This window comes from Dendrobates tinctorius, unplaced genomic scaffold (genome assembly GCF_039654945.1).
Source record: "Dendrobates tinctorius isolate UK_male_01 unplaced genomic scaffold, ASM3965494v1 ptg000046l, whole genome shotgun sequence".
NCBI classification, from domain to species: domain Eukaryota; kingdom Metazoa; phylum Chordata; class Amphibia; order Anura; family Dendrobatidae; genus Dendrobates; species Dendrobates tinctorius.
In genome coordinates, this window is record NW_027361714.1 from 65,138,882 (window position 1) to 65,156,314 (window position 17,433).

At 45.5% G+C, this 17,433-nt stretch overlaps 1 protein-coding gene across 3 annotated transcripts in view; it reads left to right on the forward strand.

The window, feature by feature from the left end:
* Positions 1 to 17,433, forward strand: part of LOC141089507 (amine sulfotransferase-like) — a 315,569-nt gene that overhangs the window by 15,105 nt on the left and 283,031 nt on the right. The window contains exon 1 of one of the 3 annotated variants that reach the window (XM_073575965.1): positions 1,539 to 1,754. The exons of the other annotated variants lie outside the window; for them this stretch is intronic. The gene's annotated coding sequence lies outside the window, so the exon portion shown is untranslated. Of the gene's footprint in view, positions 1 to 1,538; positions 1,755 to 17,433 lie in introns of those variants that run through there. 3 annotated transcript variants of the gene reach the window in all.

A 17,433-nucleotide genomic window follows, 5' to 3' on the forward strand; every position in this document is an offset into this window, starting at 1 on the left:
TTTAGCAATAAGAGCTTTGCAATTTCATTTAAAAAGGTTTAGTAACTACTCTATGGATTTAATCAATTATATTTTGCAAGTAGTAATATTTTTGATGTCACATAATTTTTTCTCCTTCAACCAGTGTTATTATTTACAGTTGAAGGGAGTAGCCATGGGAGCAAAATTTTCACCGTCCCTTGCAAATCTGGTTAGGTCGTTTTGGGAATATGAATTCATTTTCTCAGATTCCAATCCTTTTTATGGACAGGTGGCATGGTATGGCAGATATATCGATGATACCCTATTAATTTGGGATGGAGATGTATCTGCCATACCTGCCTTTATGTCATATGTAAATTCTAACCAATATAATATTAAATTTACGCATGAACATAATATGGAACATATATCTTTTTTGGATTTGGATTTATTTGGTGTTGAGGGGGAAATAATCTCTACGAAAACACATCATAAACCCTATAGTGGAAATACTATTTTACATGCAACCAGCAGTCACAATAAACATACCCTTAAAGCAATACCAGTAGGAGAACTCACAAGGGTTAAACGTAATTGTAGTGAAGAGAGTAATCTAGATAGTGAACTGGAACATGTAAAGAAAAAATTAAAAAATCGCATGTATCCGGATTGGTCTTTGAATCGAGCACAACAAATAGTAAAAAATAAAAAACGTAATGAAATGATTTTTTCTGGTGGCAACGCAAATGAGACAGTTATTGGAAAGAAACCGTATATTTGTTTCCAGTTCAGTCGCCAATTTCCACAAATCAAGGGAATCATTAATAGATATTTGCCCATTTTATATGAAGATAGTAAATTGGCAGATATATTAAAGCCAGGTATTAATATAGTATCGAGAAGAGCACCTACATTGGGAGACAAATTATCACCTAATTTATTTTCTCTTAAAAATACAACTAATAAAACCTGGTTAACCTGTAATGGTTTTTTCAGATGTGGAGCTACAAAATGCAAAACATGTAGATATGCAAATGTTACAAAAAAATTTTCTGATGCGGCAAATAAAGTGCAATATACCATAAAACAATATATTAATTGTAATTCAACTAATGTAATATACAAGATAGATTGCACCATTTGCAAATTATCATATATAGGGTGTACATCTAGAAAAATGAAGATGCGCATTAGGGAACATCTACATGATATTGAAAATACGAATAACATGAATCGTAATATATCAGCTGTGTCGCAGCATTTCATTAGGCACCATGCTAGAAACATCTCGAGTTTTAAAGTGCAAGGAATAGAACAGGTTAAAATTCCTTTCCGCGGTGGAGATTCAAAGCGACGCCTGTTAACAAGAGAGGCTTTTTGGATTTATCACCTAGATGTCCGATCCCCGAATGGTTTAAATAAACGAAATGACCTAATGCTTCATTATTGTTGAAAAGATAAATATTTTTCTTTTGCAACATGTATTTTAATTTATTTTGTACATTGCTATGTAATTTTAATGAGTTAATTGTCATGTGATTGTTTTTGTGCATGTCATTGGATCAAATGTAGTATATATGCAGCTGAGATCAGTGTATCTCTATGGCTCTGACAAAGATCTTACAGATCGAAACGCGTTGCCGTGTCCGTGTGTATGGCATACTATGAAGATGACATAATTTTAATGTTGAAATAAAGAAGAAATTTTTTTACACGCAGCTGGAACTAATTGCTTTTTCCTATTGATCACACGTCAGTCCAGACGGAGCTCCGAGGTCTGCGGTCTACATTTGGTGAGCTGGCTTTTGTTTGTTTTTATACCATTTTACTCTGTCAAGGGGTGTAAGGGCCATGAAACTGTGTGGACAGCCATTATACTGTATGGAAGGCTGTGTTGGGGCCATCATTCTTTACAGGGTACTCAAACTATGCATCTGGAGGGTGCTGTGAGGGTATAAAACCGTGTTTGGGGGGCACTTTTGTTGGCATTACAAAGGGGCCTCAATAGGAGGAACATTACATTATAAGGGCTGCAAAGTTGGGAGACATGTTCTGTTACCCTACCAAATATTATTTTTATACTAAAGTATTCCACGCTCATTTGTCAGGTCTACTTTGGCTGTATGAGTCCGGTTCAATGTAAAATTGTCTCCCTTTGGCCCCATCTCACTAGGGTTTTTTGGTGTTTTTAAAGTACACCATTGGTGTGTCACACCCTCAGGGAATCTTCCAGGTCCTTATCTGTATTGGATTACATACTCCTTTTCCTAATCCAAGAGATCTACAGAATGCATATGCAGGATTTACCTTTCTCTTTGACCATGACATCCTACTACTCCCCCATTAGGAGTGAGACCCACAGCACATTTTGAAAATCTATTACTCTCCACCTATGGCTGAGATAGTTTCTTTGCTTTGTTCAAATTATAGAAATATCATCATATCCCACCCAACCATTTCCCTAGGGTTTTGCCTCAAACCTTCATTGCAAAATTCTTGAAAATTAGGGACAGACACATAATTCTTCATTTTGTTTCTGAAAAAAGGCCCTTTCCAGTTTCAGAACGTCCAGATCCATGTGAACCCAGACTTCTTAGTTGACCTATAATTCTAGAAAACTTAATTTACTTCTGCCAAGAAACTACTTTTAAGGAATAGGGATGAGTGGGCGTGTTTGGTGATACTCTGATATCTCTCGACTATCTGGGTGTTTGTATGTGCTCGGCACTCGACAAGCATTGTCTGGTGCTCGGATGTAAAGCTTGAATCCCTGCTCCGCATATTTGGCGCCTGTTACGCAATGCGGAGATTGCCTGCTAGTCACTGAAATGCCATACCCATCTTGATAGTGGCATTACTGTGGCAGTATTACCTCATCATAAAAGGTTATAAAAGGACAGGCACCATCACGCTCGGCACACTGATGCAATTGCACATCTCAGGGACTGTTCGAATTGGAGGGAGAGAGCATTTGTCCATGGCTGCATGTGCACAGTCAAACAAATCAGAATGCTGTAGCATTGCTACTGCTGCTGATTTTGAACCATCATACTAACAGTCCTTCTAAGGGCTAATCCAGTGTTTTCCTGTTTGTATCAGATAAATTCTGCCTTTAGCCTGGCATAGTTGCAGGAGCAGGGAGTCTGATAGAATAAAGGCTCTAGGCAGGGATGAGAGTTTTACAGTCCATTGCAAAATATATAGCAGCTGCATATGACCAGTTTATTTGTTCATTTTTTTATGAAAAAATGTACTATATTGTCACCTATACTGTATTACGTGATTTGTGGTATTTCTGTGTTATATACACTCTAAAAAACCATAACAAAATTTGTCTGGTTTCAATTACTCATACATAGAGTATTACATGCTTTTTGCGACATTTCGGTGGTATATAAAACTCCCCAAAAAAGTTACAACATTTTTCATGGATTCAATGATTCATCCATACACTTTAGCGCAGTTATTATTACATTACGGTGATATATACAACTGAAAAAAAACCTTAAAAATGTTTTTATGAATGCAATGACTCATCCATACGCGTAACGCTGTTCTTGCTGCAATACGGTGGTATGTAAAACTTGAAAAAACTCTTCCAAAACTTTTTGTGAATTCAATGATTGTTCCATACACTGTAAGGCTATGTGCACACATTGCAGATTTGTGCATCTCTTGCCAGAAAACGCAGTTGAAATTCCGTGCAGTTTTGATGCAGATTTGATGCAGATTTTCATGCGATTTTTCATGCGGATTGAAAAAGTTAAATAAAGACACACACACAAAATTTGCTTGAAACGCAATATCTGTTTATTTTTCAAAATATATTTTTTAAAGAATTGCGTGAGCTCCAGCATAATATTCATAACCAGCAGAGGGAAAGCCAACGGCTGAGGGCTGATGTTAATATTCTGGGAAAGAGCCAATAGCCATAAAGGTACCTCTATAACATCAAACCAGCAAAGGCTAAGCAGACAGCTGTGGGCTGATATTAATAGACTGGGAAGAGGCCATGGATATTGGCACCCCACCCCACAGGCTAAAAACATCAGCTCTCAACTGCCCCAGAAATAGCGCATCTTATAGATGCACCAAATCTGGCACTTGGGCTGTTAGGCCTCGGGTTCCTGCCTCTGCACGGGAGGAAGCCCGAGCCTTGCCTTCTGCAGTCTCCTATTCTGTTCCAGCCACAGAGGAGGCTGCTCAGCAAAGGTGTCAATCCTGGTGTCTTGCTCCAGCTAGTGCTGTCAGGTTGGTTGCTGCTGCCACCTCTGGGTCAGCTTTAGCAATGTGCACTAAGAGGGAGCAAGCAGCTCCAGAGTCTGTCCTTTTTTCAGCCTACTGAGCATGCTCGTGGGACGACCTCTCATTGGACATCGGAGGTCATGTGCTCAGGTCCTCAAGCAGCTCGGATTGGACCATCGGGAAGGTCCCGGAAGGACGCTGCTATAAAGGGCTCGCATGGCCGCTCGGCAATATGCTAGTATAGACTCTGATTTACTATTTGAATGTATGATGATGGATGCATGAAACTGGTGACTGACTCATTATAACTCCCCTCCCTTGGATATGCATGTTTGTAAGGTTTAGGGTTTAGAGTCAGCGCCTACTAGTGGCTTCGTCTTGCGCTACTGTGCTACCGTCTCACAGCACCTCACTCGGTGCCATGCAGTGCCGTCCTGCTCTGGGCATCTCAGTACCACATTAAGCTGCTGCATCCACCAATACGGCGCTGTGCGCGACTCTAGCGCCTTCTTCCCTAGTCAAGGTGGTTAGTGGCATCCGTAAGAGCGGCGCAGTACGCACGCGGTGCACTACATTTCTGTTTATTTCTAGTTGGTTTTGCAGTTGCGGTGCCGAGCGCTAGTGGTCTAGAGGGACTGTAACCCTGGGTCCTTGGAGTAGAGCCCTGTAACTGTTCACTAGTGCTCACCTTGCCAAGCTCTTTGAGTGTTAGCAGGCTCCGGCGTTTATTTCCCGTGGCTCTGTGCAGTAACAGAGTCCACCTTTGTACACATCAGATGAAGCTAACCCGCCTGTATTCAATTAGTACATTGTTATGTAGTCTCCGCCATTACCGAGCAGCAGGTAACATCTTTACACGGTGGACCCAGGGCTGCGAACGCACCTTGATACCATCTCTTATTACTTGGTGTGTTCCGCTAGCCCTAACAGTATACTAACGCCAGGGTCTGGATAGTAATGGCGGACGAACAGCGACTGCTGCAGTACATCCGGCAGCTGGAGGACAGGTTGTTGGCTCTCGAGCATTCAGCCTCAGTTGCGTATATTACTGCGGACACTGTCCAGGCAGCCACAGAGGCTGTTTCCCGTGTGACCACTGCCATCCCTGCCCCGACTTTGTCCCACCTCCTGCTGCCCGAGAAGTTCTTGGGCGATAGTACTTCATGTAGGGGTTTCATGAGCCAGTGCGCTATACAGCTAAACCTGCTGGCGGCACAATTCCCCTCCAAGCGGGCTAAGGTGGGATTTGTCTTTTCCCTCTTGTCGGACAGGGCTTTGGAGTGGGCCACACTGCTGTGGGAGTGTGGTGATCAAGTGGTGCAGAGCGCCTCTCAGTTCTTGGCCACTCTGAAGCAGGTCTTCTTGGGACCACGAGTCAGCCTTGACACCGCGCTCCAGCTGCTGACATTGTCACAGGGCTCGTCCTTGGTCAGCCATTTCGCCAACCAGTCCTGGACTCTGGCCTCAGAGTTGGAGTGGCCAGATAAGGTCCTCATTCCAGCTTTCTGGAGAGGTCTGGCTGACCATGTGAAGGATGCCCTGGCCACCAGGGAGTTTCCCGCCACACTAGAGGAGCTTATCACCATCTCCACCTGTATAGACCTTCGCTTTATCGAGCAAAGGTTGGAGCAGACCCAGTGTAGGCAGAGGTTTAGGTTGGCACCTAGTTTCGCTAAACCCCTGGAATCTCCCGATTAGGCGTCCAAGCCTCACGGGGCCATGGGGGCGTCTCGCATGGGATCCAGGTCCCGGTCCGCTCGAGCACCTGTGGTCTGTCATGTTTGATGGCAGTCTGGTCACCTTGCCAACCGGTGCCCACAGCGGCCGGAAAAATACTCGCGTCTAGTGGCCGAAGGAGGTGGTTCACTAGAATCAGTGGTGTCTTCCTCCAAGCTAGCCTTTAAGAGGACGCTTGAGTTTGGTTCATCCACTCTTGCGATGGAGGTTTGCGTGGACTCCAGAGCAGAGGGCAATTTTATGTTGTCTGCCTTCGTAATATCCCTGGTTATGATATCTAAGCCAGTCACCCAGTCACCATCAGAGTGGTGAACGGCGCGACTCTATCCTCACAGATTACCCACCAGACTGCCCCATTGATACGCTCAGTGTCTCCATCTCATCAGGAGACGATATCCCTCCTCATCATGCCCGAGGGTATCGATCAGGTCCTTCTAGAGGTCCCCTGGTGGCGGTATCATTCTCCCCATATAGAGTGGTCCTCGGGGAGAATTCTCTGTTGGAGTAAATCCTGTGAGGGTAGGTGTCTGAGGGAGTGCATTCAGGTTTACTCCACAGAGGTTCCTGCAGATCTTTTCTCACTCCACCAAACACTACCGACAGTATGCAGATGTATTCTCCAAGAAGGCTGCAGAGACTCTTCTGCCTCATTGCCCCTATGACTGTCCAATTGACCTCTTGCCTGGTGCTGAGCCTCCCCAGAGTCGAGTCTATCCCCTATCTCTCCCGGAGACAAAGGCCATGTCTCAATATATTATGGGGGAATCTGGCAAGAGGATTCATTAGTAAGCCGGTGTCACCAGCGGGGGCGGGATTCTTCTTTGTCCAAAAGAAGAGTGGAGAGTTACGTCCCTCCATCGATTACAGGTGCCTTAATGCCATCGCTGTTAAGAATAAGTATCCTCTGGCCCTGATATCGGAATTATACGATAGGTTAGGAGGAGCGATGGTTTTTTCCAAGCTAGATCTGCGGGGGCCTATAACCTGATACGCATCCGTGAGGGGGATGAATGGATGACGGCGTTTAACAACAGGGATGGCCATTATGAATACCTTGTCATGCCCTTTGTGCTCAGTAATACCCTTGCCGTCTTCCAAGACTTGTGAAGAATATCTTTCGAGATAGACAACCACCAAGGTGGAGAGCATATTTGGGTGATATTCTCATCTTCTCTCCAGATATGGACTCCCACCGGAGAGAAGTTTGCAAGGTCTTTGACCGCTTATGGGCAAACTCCCTCTATGCCAAGTTGGAGAAGTGCCTGTTCAAGCAGGAGTCCTTGCCTTTCCTGGGCTATATCATTTCTGCCCAGGGTTTGACTATGGATCCTGCCAAATTGCAGGTTGTGATGGACTGGCAGGAACCCCACTCTCTTAAAGCGGTGAAGCGCTTTCTGGGGTTCATTAATTATTATCGCCAGTTCACTCCCCACTTCTCCACCTTGGTAACTCCCTTGATTGCCCTCACCAAGATGGGAACAAACCCCAAGTTATGGTCGGAACAGGTCTCCAAGGCCTTTTCCTCCATCAAGTCCCACTTTGCTAGTGCTCCCATTCTACATCACCCCGATGTACAGTAGATAAGCCATTCATCTTGGAGGTGGATGCCTCTTCCAACAGTGCTGGAGTGGTCCTCTTCCAGAGGGACGCTCAGGGTCAGAAGCACCCTTACTTCTATTCCAAGACCTTCTCACCAGCGAAGAGGAACTATTCCATCAGGGACAGGGAGTTGCTAGCAATGAAATTAGCCTTCTCGGAGTGGAGTGGAGACACCTCCTGGAAGGAGCTCGGTTCCCTTTCCAGGTGTTCACCGACCATAAGAACTTTGTGTACCTACAGACAGCCCAGCGGCTAAATTCTTGCCAGGCCAGATGGTCCCTTTTCTTCTCCTGGCTCCACTTCACCCTTCATTTCCTTTCCGGTGAGAAAAACATCCGGACCGACGCTCTATCGCTCCATGGTGTCAGTAGAGGAGGATGATGAGGAGCCTAGGCTAATCGTCCCTTCTGAGAGTCTGAGGACTGTGGCTCTGGTCGCCCTTGAGTCGGTGCCTCCGGGCAAGACTGGAGGTCCTCTCTTGGGCTCACGCATCCAGGGTGGGTGGACACTTTGGGACAAAGCGGACCACTGAGCTACTAGCAAGGACCTAGTGGTGGCCACATATGGCCCATGACGTCAGAGACTACGCATCTCCTGCGCCAAGAATAGGTCTCCCAGACAACAGCTTGCTACTTTACCCCCCTGCCGGTGATGGACAGGTCCTGGGAAATGGTTGGCATGGACTTCGTGGTGGGCCTACTCAAGTCCAGTGGCAACACAGTTATTTGTGTCATCAATGACCATTTCTCTAAAATGGTGCACCTGGTGCCTGTCTCTCGGCTACCTTCTGCACGGGGCCTGGCAGCGTTGTTCATCAAGCACGTCTTTCACTTACACGGCATGCCGGACAAGATTGTCAGTGACCGGGGTCCCCAGTTTGTGTCTCGGTTCTGGAAAGAGCTCTGTCGCTTACTCAGCATTGAGCTGAATCTCTCCTCGGCTTATCACCCCGAGATGAATGGGTTGGTAGAGAGGGCCAACCAGAAACTGGTCACATACCTACAACATTTTGTCTCGGCCAGGTAGGATGACTGGGCATCCTTGATGCTGTGGGCGGAGTTCGCCTTGAACAACGCTGTGGCCGACTCCACCGGCCAGACCCCATTCCTTCTTTATTACGGCCAGCATCCGCACGTTCCTGTGCCCATGCCCGTGTCATCCATCGACACTAGGGTGGTAGACTGGGCGGTGGAGGCACGTGACATTTGAGATCGCACCCAGGATGCCATCCGGGCCTCCAAGGATAGAATCAGGGTCTCCGCAGATGCACACCGGCGCCCTGCTCCGACATTCGCCCCTCTGACTTAGTGTGGTTCTCGCCCATAACATCAGGCTGCGGGTTGAGTACACTAAGTTCGCGCCTCGCTACATAGGTCCTATCAAGGTCCTCGAACAGGTTAACTCTGTTGTCTACCGGCTGGCTCTTCCTCCACGCCTAGGTATCACCGATACCTTCCACGTATCCCTCATTAAGCCCATCCACATGTCACAGTTCTCCGAGTCATCTGTCGGGACAACAGGCTTGTCCTCAGATGAGTTTGAGGTGAATGCCATTGTGGGGTGAAGGGTGATACGTGGGAAAAAGTAGTATCTGGTGGACTGGAATGGTCATGGTCCAGAGGATCGGACCTGGGAGCCTGTGGAGAATATCCGTGCTCTGCTTCTCATCGTGGCCTTTCAGCATAGCGAGGCTCAAGGGGGAGGGGGCCTTAGGGGGGTAATGTTAGGCCTCGGGTTCCTGCCTCTGCACGGGAGGAAGCCCAAGCCTTGCCTTCTGCGGTCTCCCATTCTGTTCTGGCCACAGAGGAGGCTGCTCAGCAAAGGCGTCAATCCCGGCGTTTTGCTCAAGTTAGTGCTGTCAGGTTGGTTGCTGCCACCTCTGGGTCAGCTTTAGTAATCCGCACTAGCCAGCAGCAAGCAGATCCAGAGTCTAAGTCCTTTTTGCAGTCTATTGAGCTTGCCCATGGGATGACCTCTCATTGGAGATCAGAAGTCACGTGCTCAGGTCCTCAAGCAGCTCGGATTGGACCATCAGGAAGGTCCCGGAAGGACGCTGCTATAAAGGGCTCACATGGCCGCTCGGCCATGCGCTAGTATAGACTCTGATTTACTATTTGTATGTGTGATGATGGATGCATAAAACTGGTGACTGACTCATTATAACTCCCCTCCCTTGGATACGCATGTTTCTAGGGTTTAGAGTCAACACCTATTAGTGGCTTCGTCTTGTGCCACTGTTCTACCATCTCACAGCACATCACTCAGCGCCATACGGTGCCGTCCTGCTCTGGGCACCTCAGTACCACATTAAGCAGCTGCATCCGCCAGTGCGGTGCCGTGCATAAGTCTTGCGCCTTCCTCCCTAGTCCAGGTGGTTAGAAGCGTCTATCAGAGCAGTGCAGTATGCACGCAGTGCACTACATTTCTGTTTATTTCTAGTTGGCTCTGCAGTTGGGGTGCCGAGCACTAGTGGTCTAGAGGAACTCTAACCCTGGGTCCTTGGAGTAGAGCCCTGTGACTGTTCACTAGCGCTCACCTTGCCGAGCTCTGTGAGTGTTAACATGCTCCGGCATTTATTTCCCGTGGCTCTGGGCAGTAAAAGAGTCCGCCTCTGTACACATCGGGTGACGATAACCCGCCTGTGTTCAATTAGTACATTGTTATATAGTCTCCGCCATTACCGAGCAGCAGGTAACACCTCTGCACGGTGGACCCCGGGCTGCGAACGCACCTTGATACCATCTCTTATTACTTGGTGCATTCAACTACCCCTAACATAGCCTCGCTCTTGCCCTGTAGCGAGGGCAAGACACCTCTCCATTACTAATCCTATAGTTATATGGTAAACACACAGCCAGAATAAAGTCTTTTATTTGAAATAATGACACAGACTCCTTTGTTGAATCTTAATTAACCATACTTGCAAAAAAATAAATAAACCAACATATAATACTCCCTGTCCGCCGTAGCACATTAACTAAGTGTCCCACGATGATCTCACATGTAGAACAGTCACATCGGGAGATGTGACCACTCTACCCAGCCTCTGGCAATACACTGACAGGAGATAAGGATAAGTGAGAGCACCAGAGCTGATCAGCTGATACACTGCAGGAGCGATTGTCTCCTGTCAGTGTATCGCCGGACTTTTTTTTTTTTAACTGTGAGCACAGGCATCAGCAGATGATACTGCCCTCCCATCAGCAGCATCTGCTGTCAGATGCTGTCAGTGTTATCAGTGACAGCAGACCTAGCCCGATGGGAGCAGTAGTCTCGTCGGCCCATGCCTGCTTTTTTACTGCAGGTCACCGCTGCGGGTCAGTCAGCTGCAGAATCACGCTGACATATGCCAGCATGATCCTGCAGCGCTGTGACCAACAGTACTGGCGGTAGCGTTACTGCACAAAGCCGCAGACACCCGCACACAGCTGCACACACAGACACACACCCGCAGACAGACACGCACATATTCTCCGCCCGCACACGTATTCTCTGCTCGTACCCATTCTCCGCCTGCAAACATATCACATATTCTCTGCCCATATACATATTCTCCACACACACACATATTCTCCAAACACAAAAAATGGCCTGCTACAGTTGTACACATTTGGTCCCTCGATACTGAGTCCCCAATCGCCACTATTTCTCCCGATGTGGCGTCCCTGCCTTGTACCAGAACATGTTCAGGAACAACACTCTTGCTTTTACCAATGCAGTTAGACTGGATTCACACTAGAGATTTTAAAATCAGTCCGCTTTTGTTCCTGCAAAGGATAACGCAAGAGTCATTCATTTTTCATGCGAGTACAATCTGATTTTTAACACCTAGCATCCAATTTACATCCTAATGCAGTGCGATTGCTATCCGAATGCAATGTGATTTTAACATGAGCTTTTACATAGAGCAATTCTCTATGAGATTTACGTTTCGTTTTCAAAGGAAATATTCTTCAAAACAGATAGATAGATAGATAGATAGATAGATAGATACAGTAGATAGATAGATAGATAGATAGATAGATAGATAGATAGATAGATAGATAGATAGATAGATAGATAGAAGAAAATCCAGCATTTCAGCAGCCACATACCTTATAATCACAGTAAGAGTGACAGGATAGAACAGGTGGGTTACATACAGTATGTACATATAAAATAGAGAGGTATATAGCTGTCAGTGACATATACAATTACTACAGAGTGTGCAGCTTGCAGTACATGTATTTAATTATTAAAAGATTGTTTTTCTGAAAAAAATGAGTTGGGCTCCCGTGCAATTTTCTTAACCAGCAGAGAGAAAGCCGACGGCTGGGGCAGATGTTTATAGCCTGGGAAGGGGGTAATACCAATGGAGATTCACAGGCTATTAATATCAGCTTAGCCTATACTGGCTATTAAAATGCAGAACCCCCCCAAAAAATTACGTAGGGTCCCTCTAATTAATAACCAGCAAAAGGCTATGCAGACAGCTGTGGGCTGATATTTATAACCTAGGAAGCGGCCATGGATACTGGTCCCCCTAAACAGGATAGCTGTGGACTGACCCTTTAATGGCGGGAGTTAATGGGTGTTAGACTACTGCTAGACCCATAGGGATTGACAGGGTAATGTCGGTCTATCTCCTGAAGTGGGATTCATAACCCAGGATCATCTCCTTCCCCCTCTATGGCTAAATGAAATTTGTGAGAACGTTCCAATTTTTTTCTATTTTATGTCTACACATTGATATTCTCTGTCATAGATATCATCGTATATGCAACCAGCATTATGATGTTTGCTTTTTCTATGGTTGGTTTTCCATTTCTGTGTACCAGCTAATTATAATTGCAACATTATTCTCTGCGTATATAGACTTTCTGACTACTGCAAAATAGATCTCACTTTATCCTGAGGTGGTTGTTTTTTCAGTCAGATGGCATCTGACTGCTCTAGGATAATTATACAACCACTTTATTTGTGTTTTCACAAGGGTGGCACTTTGGTTAAATTTTAATTCTTTTTAGATGTGTAGGCACCCTGTGATCTTATCATCCAGGTTTTAGCCTATATTGCTATATATTATGCTTATATCTATACTTATGAAGTTTGTAACTACACTATATTGCAGGTTCGAACAGTCTTTTATTTATTTATTTTTTTTCTTTCCCACTGACTCAGTACATATACTATTAGGGTATGTGCACACGTAGTGAAATCTGCTGTGTTGTACAGTACCTTTATTTTCAATGGAAAAAAAAAACGCAGTGCACATGCTGCGGATTTTTCCGCGCGGTTTTGCTGCGGTTTACAATCCGCAGCATGTCAATTGTTTGGTGCGGAAACGCTGCAGTTTTACACCTCATCCATTATGACATGTAAAACCGCAGGGCAAAACCGCAGGCAAAACCGCAGATAAACCGCAGGACTTTTGTGCACATAACCTTATATGCAGTCTACTGTAAATATTGTGGGATATGTCTATTTAGCTTGTACTTGCACATCATAAGCCAGGTCTGTGGAATGTTTACTCACTTGATCCCATGAGTTTTCTGCAGACATTTCTACATGGTTTCATGTGTATCACATGATTACATCTCCCTATGAGAAAAAGATGTTATTTTCTACTATATACCTGGACTCTATGATCGTCTTTTGTTCACTTTTTTCCCCTCTATCATATATATTGTGAATACGCAGTAGAGATGAGTGAACTTGTTCGGAAAACGTTCGCCAATCTCAAATTCTGCACGAACATTGCACATTCGGATCCAGAGCATTTTTCCGCAAAATCGTCAATATTCGACCAAAGATCAGTAAATCATCAAGTTTTCACTAATGTTTCTATTAGGTCTTTGGCTAGGATAGTGGGGCTGTATAATGAGTGGGGGGGACATGTTTGCTGAAAGGAATGGGTGGGAAAGATGTCAGAGTAGCTGCAGACCACTTTTTTTTTATTTAACTTAATGTGTGAAGATTCCGGCAGCCAATCAGGGCACAGAAACCATGCACAAAGTCAAGACACAAGAGCTTCTGTCATTGGCTGCCAAAGTCACAAATTCCCTCTCCATATGTAGCCAGGAGTCCACATTTCAGAATATAAATCATTTGTGATAGGTCCAGATATTAAGCGTCATGACCCAGATGTTGGGTGATCCTGGACCATGGGTCCCTTCCCTGTCCCTAACACTAGGGGGAGCCCTAGCTTGCCCTGCTCCCTGGGATACTTCAGATCGCCCTTTCTCACCATTAGCCATGCAGCAAATGCTAGCTCTGACGAGGATTAGTAACAGAGCCCAGATTATAAAGGCAAAAGTAGTGGCTAACCGAACACAGCTGTGAGCATAGGCATTTCCAACATGGCCGATTAACCCCTGTTCTGCCCGAAGAAAATGATACATTTAAAATGAAGGAGAAGCGCTTCATCTCAGCGCCAGAGTAGGAGCAATCAGACCCTGCGGTCTTCTGGATCCACACTGTTGCGGTAACCCCATGACAGTACCCCCTCCTCTTCGAGGGACCTTCAGAACCTCAGAACCAGGCTTATCAGGGTGTGTCACGTGAAAAGCCCGGACCAGTCTGGCCATATGAACATCAAATGCTGGCAGCGTCAGACTGGAACACCTTGGGCCCACCAGAGAAAATCATTCTTGGGGCCCACTATGTAGCTACATAGAGATAAATACAAGACCACCAATTGTGCGGTAAAACACGCTAATATCCGGGTATAATATAAGGTAGTACACATCTTAATTATGTAGCAGGAGATGGGGTAGCCTCCCTCATAGAATATAAAGCAGCCCCCTCATATAGTATAATGCAGCCTCCTCATAGAATATAATGTAGCCCCCTCATAGAATATAATGCAGCTATCTCATAGAATATAGCCCTCTCATAGGGTATAATGCTACCCTCCTCATAGGGTATAATGCTGCCCCCCCTCATAAGGTATAATGCTGCCCCCGCATAGGGTAAAATGCTGCCCCCTCATAGGGTATAATGCACCCTCTTATAGAATATAATGCTGCCCCCCTTATAGGGTATAATGCACCCTATCATAGGGCATAATGCTGCCCCCTCATAGGGTATAATGCTGCCCCCCCTCATAGGGTATAATGCACCCCCTCATAGGGTATAATGCTGCGATCCCTCATAGGGTATAATGCTGCCCCCCCTCATAGGGTATGATGCTGCCCCCCCTCATAGGTATAATGCTATATATATATATATATATATATATATATATATATATATATACTGTATCTAATATATAAAGCTCAAAGTGTGTATGTATGTGTGTGTGTATGTCCGGGATAGGCATCCGCACCGTCGCAGCTACAGCCACAAAATTTGGCACAGTCACACGTCTGGACCCCGAGAGCGTCCTAAGCTATGTTGTGAGGCGAAATTCCAATTCACCAAACAATTTTACCCCCATCTACATAATGGGGGAAAAAGTGTGTGCGTGTCAAGCCCCGCCCCTCGTTATGATGTTGACTATGGGATGGAGGATGTCTGATGGGTATATGGGCACTGGACTATGGGATGGAGGATATGTATGACGGGTATATGGGCACGGGACTATGGGATGGTGGATATGTATATGGGCACGGGACTATGGGATGGAGGATGTGTGATGGGTATATGGGCACTGGACTATGGGATGGAGGATATGTATGACGGGTATATGGACACTCGACTATGGGATGACGAATATGTATGATGGGTATATAGGCATGGGACTATGGGATGGAGGATGTGTGATGGGTATAAGGGCACTGGACTATGGGATGGAGGATATGTATGATGGGTATATGGACACTCGACTATGGGATGGTGAATATGTATGATGGGTATATGGGCATGGGACTATGGGATGGAGAATATGTATGATGGGTATATGGGCATGGGACTATGGGATGGAGGATGTGTGATGGGTATATGGGCACTCGAATATGGGATGGAGGATATGTATGATGGGTATATGGGCACGGGCCTATGGGATGGTGGATATGTATGATGGGTATATGGGCATGGGACTATGGGAAGGAGGATATGTATGATGGGTGTTTGGGCATGGGACTATGGGATGGAGGATGTGTGATGGGTATATGGGCATGGGACTATGGGATGGATGATGTGTGATGGGTATATGGGCACGGGACTATGGGATGGAGGATAATTATAATTTGTTATAACTAACCACAGTTAGTTACTATGCCCGGGCAGCGCCGGGCTCTTCAGCTAGTAGATATATATATATAGAGAGAGAGAGAGAGAAAGAGATGGGATTAATAGATAGATAGCTATAGATAGAAAGATATAGAGATAGATTGATAGATATAGATAGATATAGAGAGAGATAGATATAGAGAGATAGATATAGAGAGATAGATATAGAGAAATAGATAGAGATACAGTAGATATATAGAGATAGATAGATATAGAGAGAGATAGATAGATAGATAGATAGATATAGAGCGATAGAGATAGATATATAGAAATAGATAGATAGAGAAATAGAGATAGATCAATATAGAGATAGATATATAGATAGATATAGAGATAGATAGATAGATAGATATCTATAGAAATATATAGAGAGAGAAATACATAGATAGATATAGAAATAGATAGATAGTGTGGTATAGTGACCACTGTGTCCGCTAGGGGGCGCTGTGTGGATGTCCCAAGAGAGAGGATCAGTAGCAGAATCCTGAAGGACCGTTATGTATCTCAAGGTGGGTGGCCTTGAGATGGAGACTTATGTGTGTGTGTGTTGATCAGCAATGATATTGCTGAGGTGTTGTTCAATGTATCAGGGAGAAGTTTCCAGGTAGCTGGGGAGACGGGCAGTCCTAGTTACCTACAAACCCACCCAGGGGGTGTGCTTGAGAACTTGTGATAAAAATGTGTGAATGGTTCAAGGACCTGTGATGAGGTGATAGCCATGTGACCCGGTGGGCATGGCTACGGACCATATAAGGTGGCCAGGATAGGTCACACGTGGTGAATGCTGGGACCCTGTTGGTCCAGTGTGGAAGGTCCCGCTGAGATGGGGCTTCCTGGCTAACAGCCTGGTGAAGTCGCTGTGAGTAAAGGCGATGTGTGCGTGTTAGTTCCCTGGAGGGAATGAATGTGTGCAGCATGGTGAAGCAGCATGAGGAAACCTTGACAGGGTGAGATAACTTGGGGCTAGGAAGCCTGCGCATTGAACAGTGCATAACTTATATGACTACAGGATAACAGAGGGAAACTCTGTAATGAACGCTATGCTGATTATATGCTGTTTTCTGCTGCTGTGATGGTTTATGATGCTGACTAAACCGAAGGGACTATGATTGTTTTGTGGAAAACTCGTGCTGGATCTGGTTTTGTGGCGGCTAAGCGAGTATCCACTACTTGAATGACAGCGCTACCTCACAATAGATAGAGATATAGAGATATAGAGATAGATAGATGCATAGAGAGATAGAGATAGAGATACAGAGAGAGATAAGATAGAGGGATAGAGAGATATAGAGATAGATAGATAGAGACATAGACGAGATAGATAGAGAGAGATGGATAGATATAGATAGAGATAGATATAGAGAGAGATAGAGGTATAAAAAAAACAAAACACAATACTCACCTCTCCTCCTTGCTCCCACACTGATTCCGGCAGCCGGCATCAGTGTCAGGAGCTGCCCCGTCTGCCAGACACACAGCGGGTGCGCGATGAAGTGACGTCATCGCGCATCGGCTGTGAATCAGCAGAGGGGACTCTCTCTCCCATTACGGCGGCGCCAGCTCTGATTTATAGCCGCATAGCGGCTTACTGAGCTGGGGCGCGGAGCCCCTGGGGGAGTGGAGACTGTGAAATGATATTCACTGCTTCCCACGCCCATGTGGGCGTGGGAAGCAGTGAAT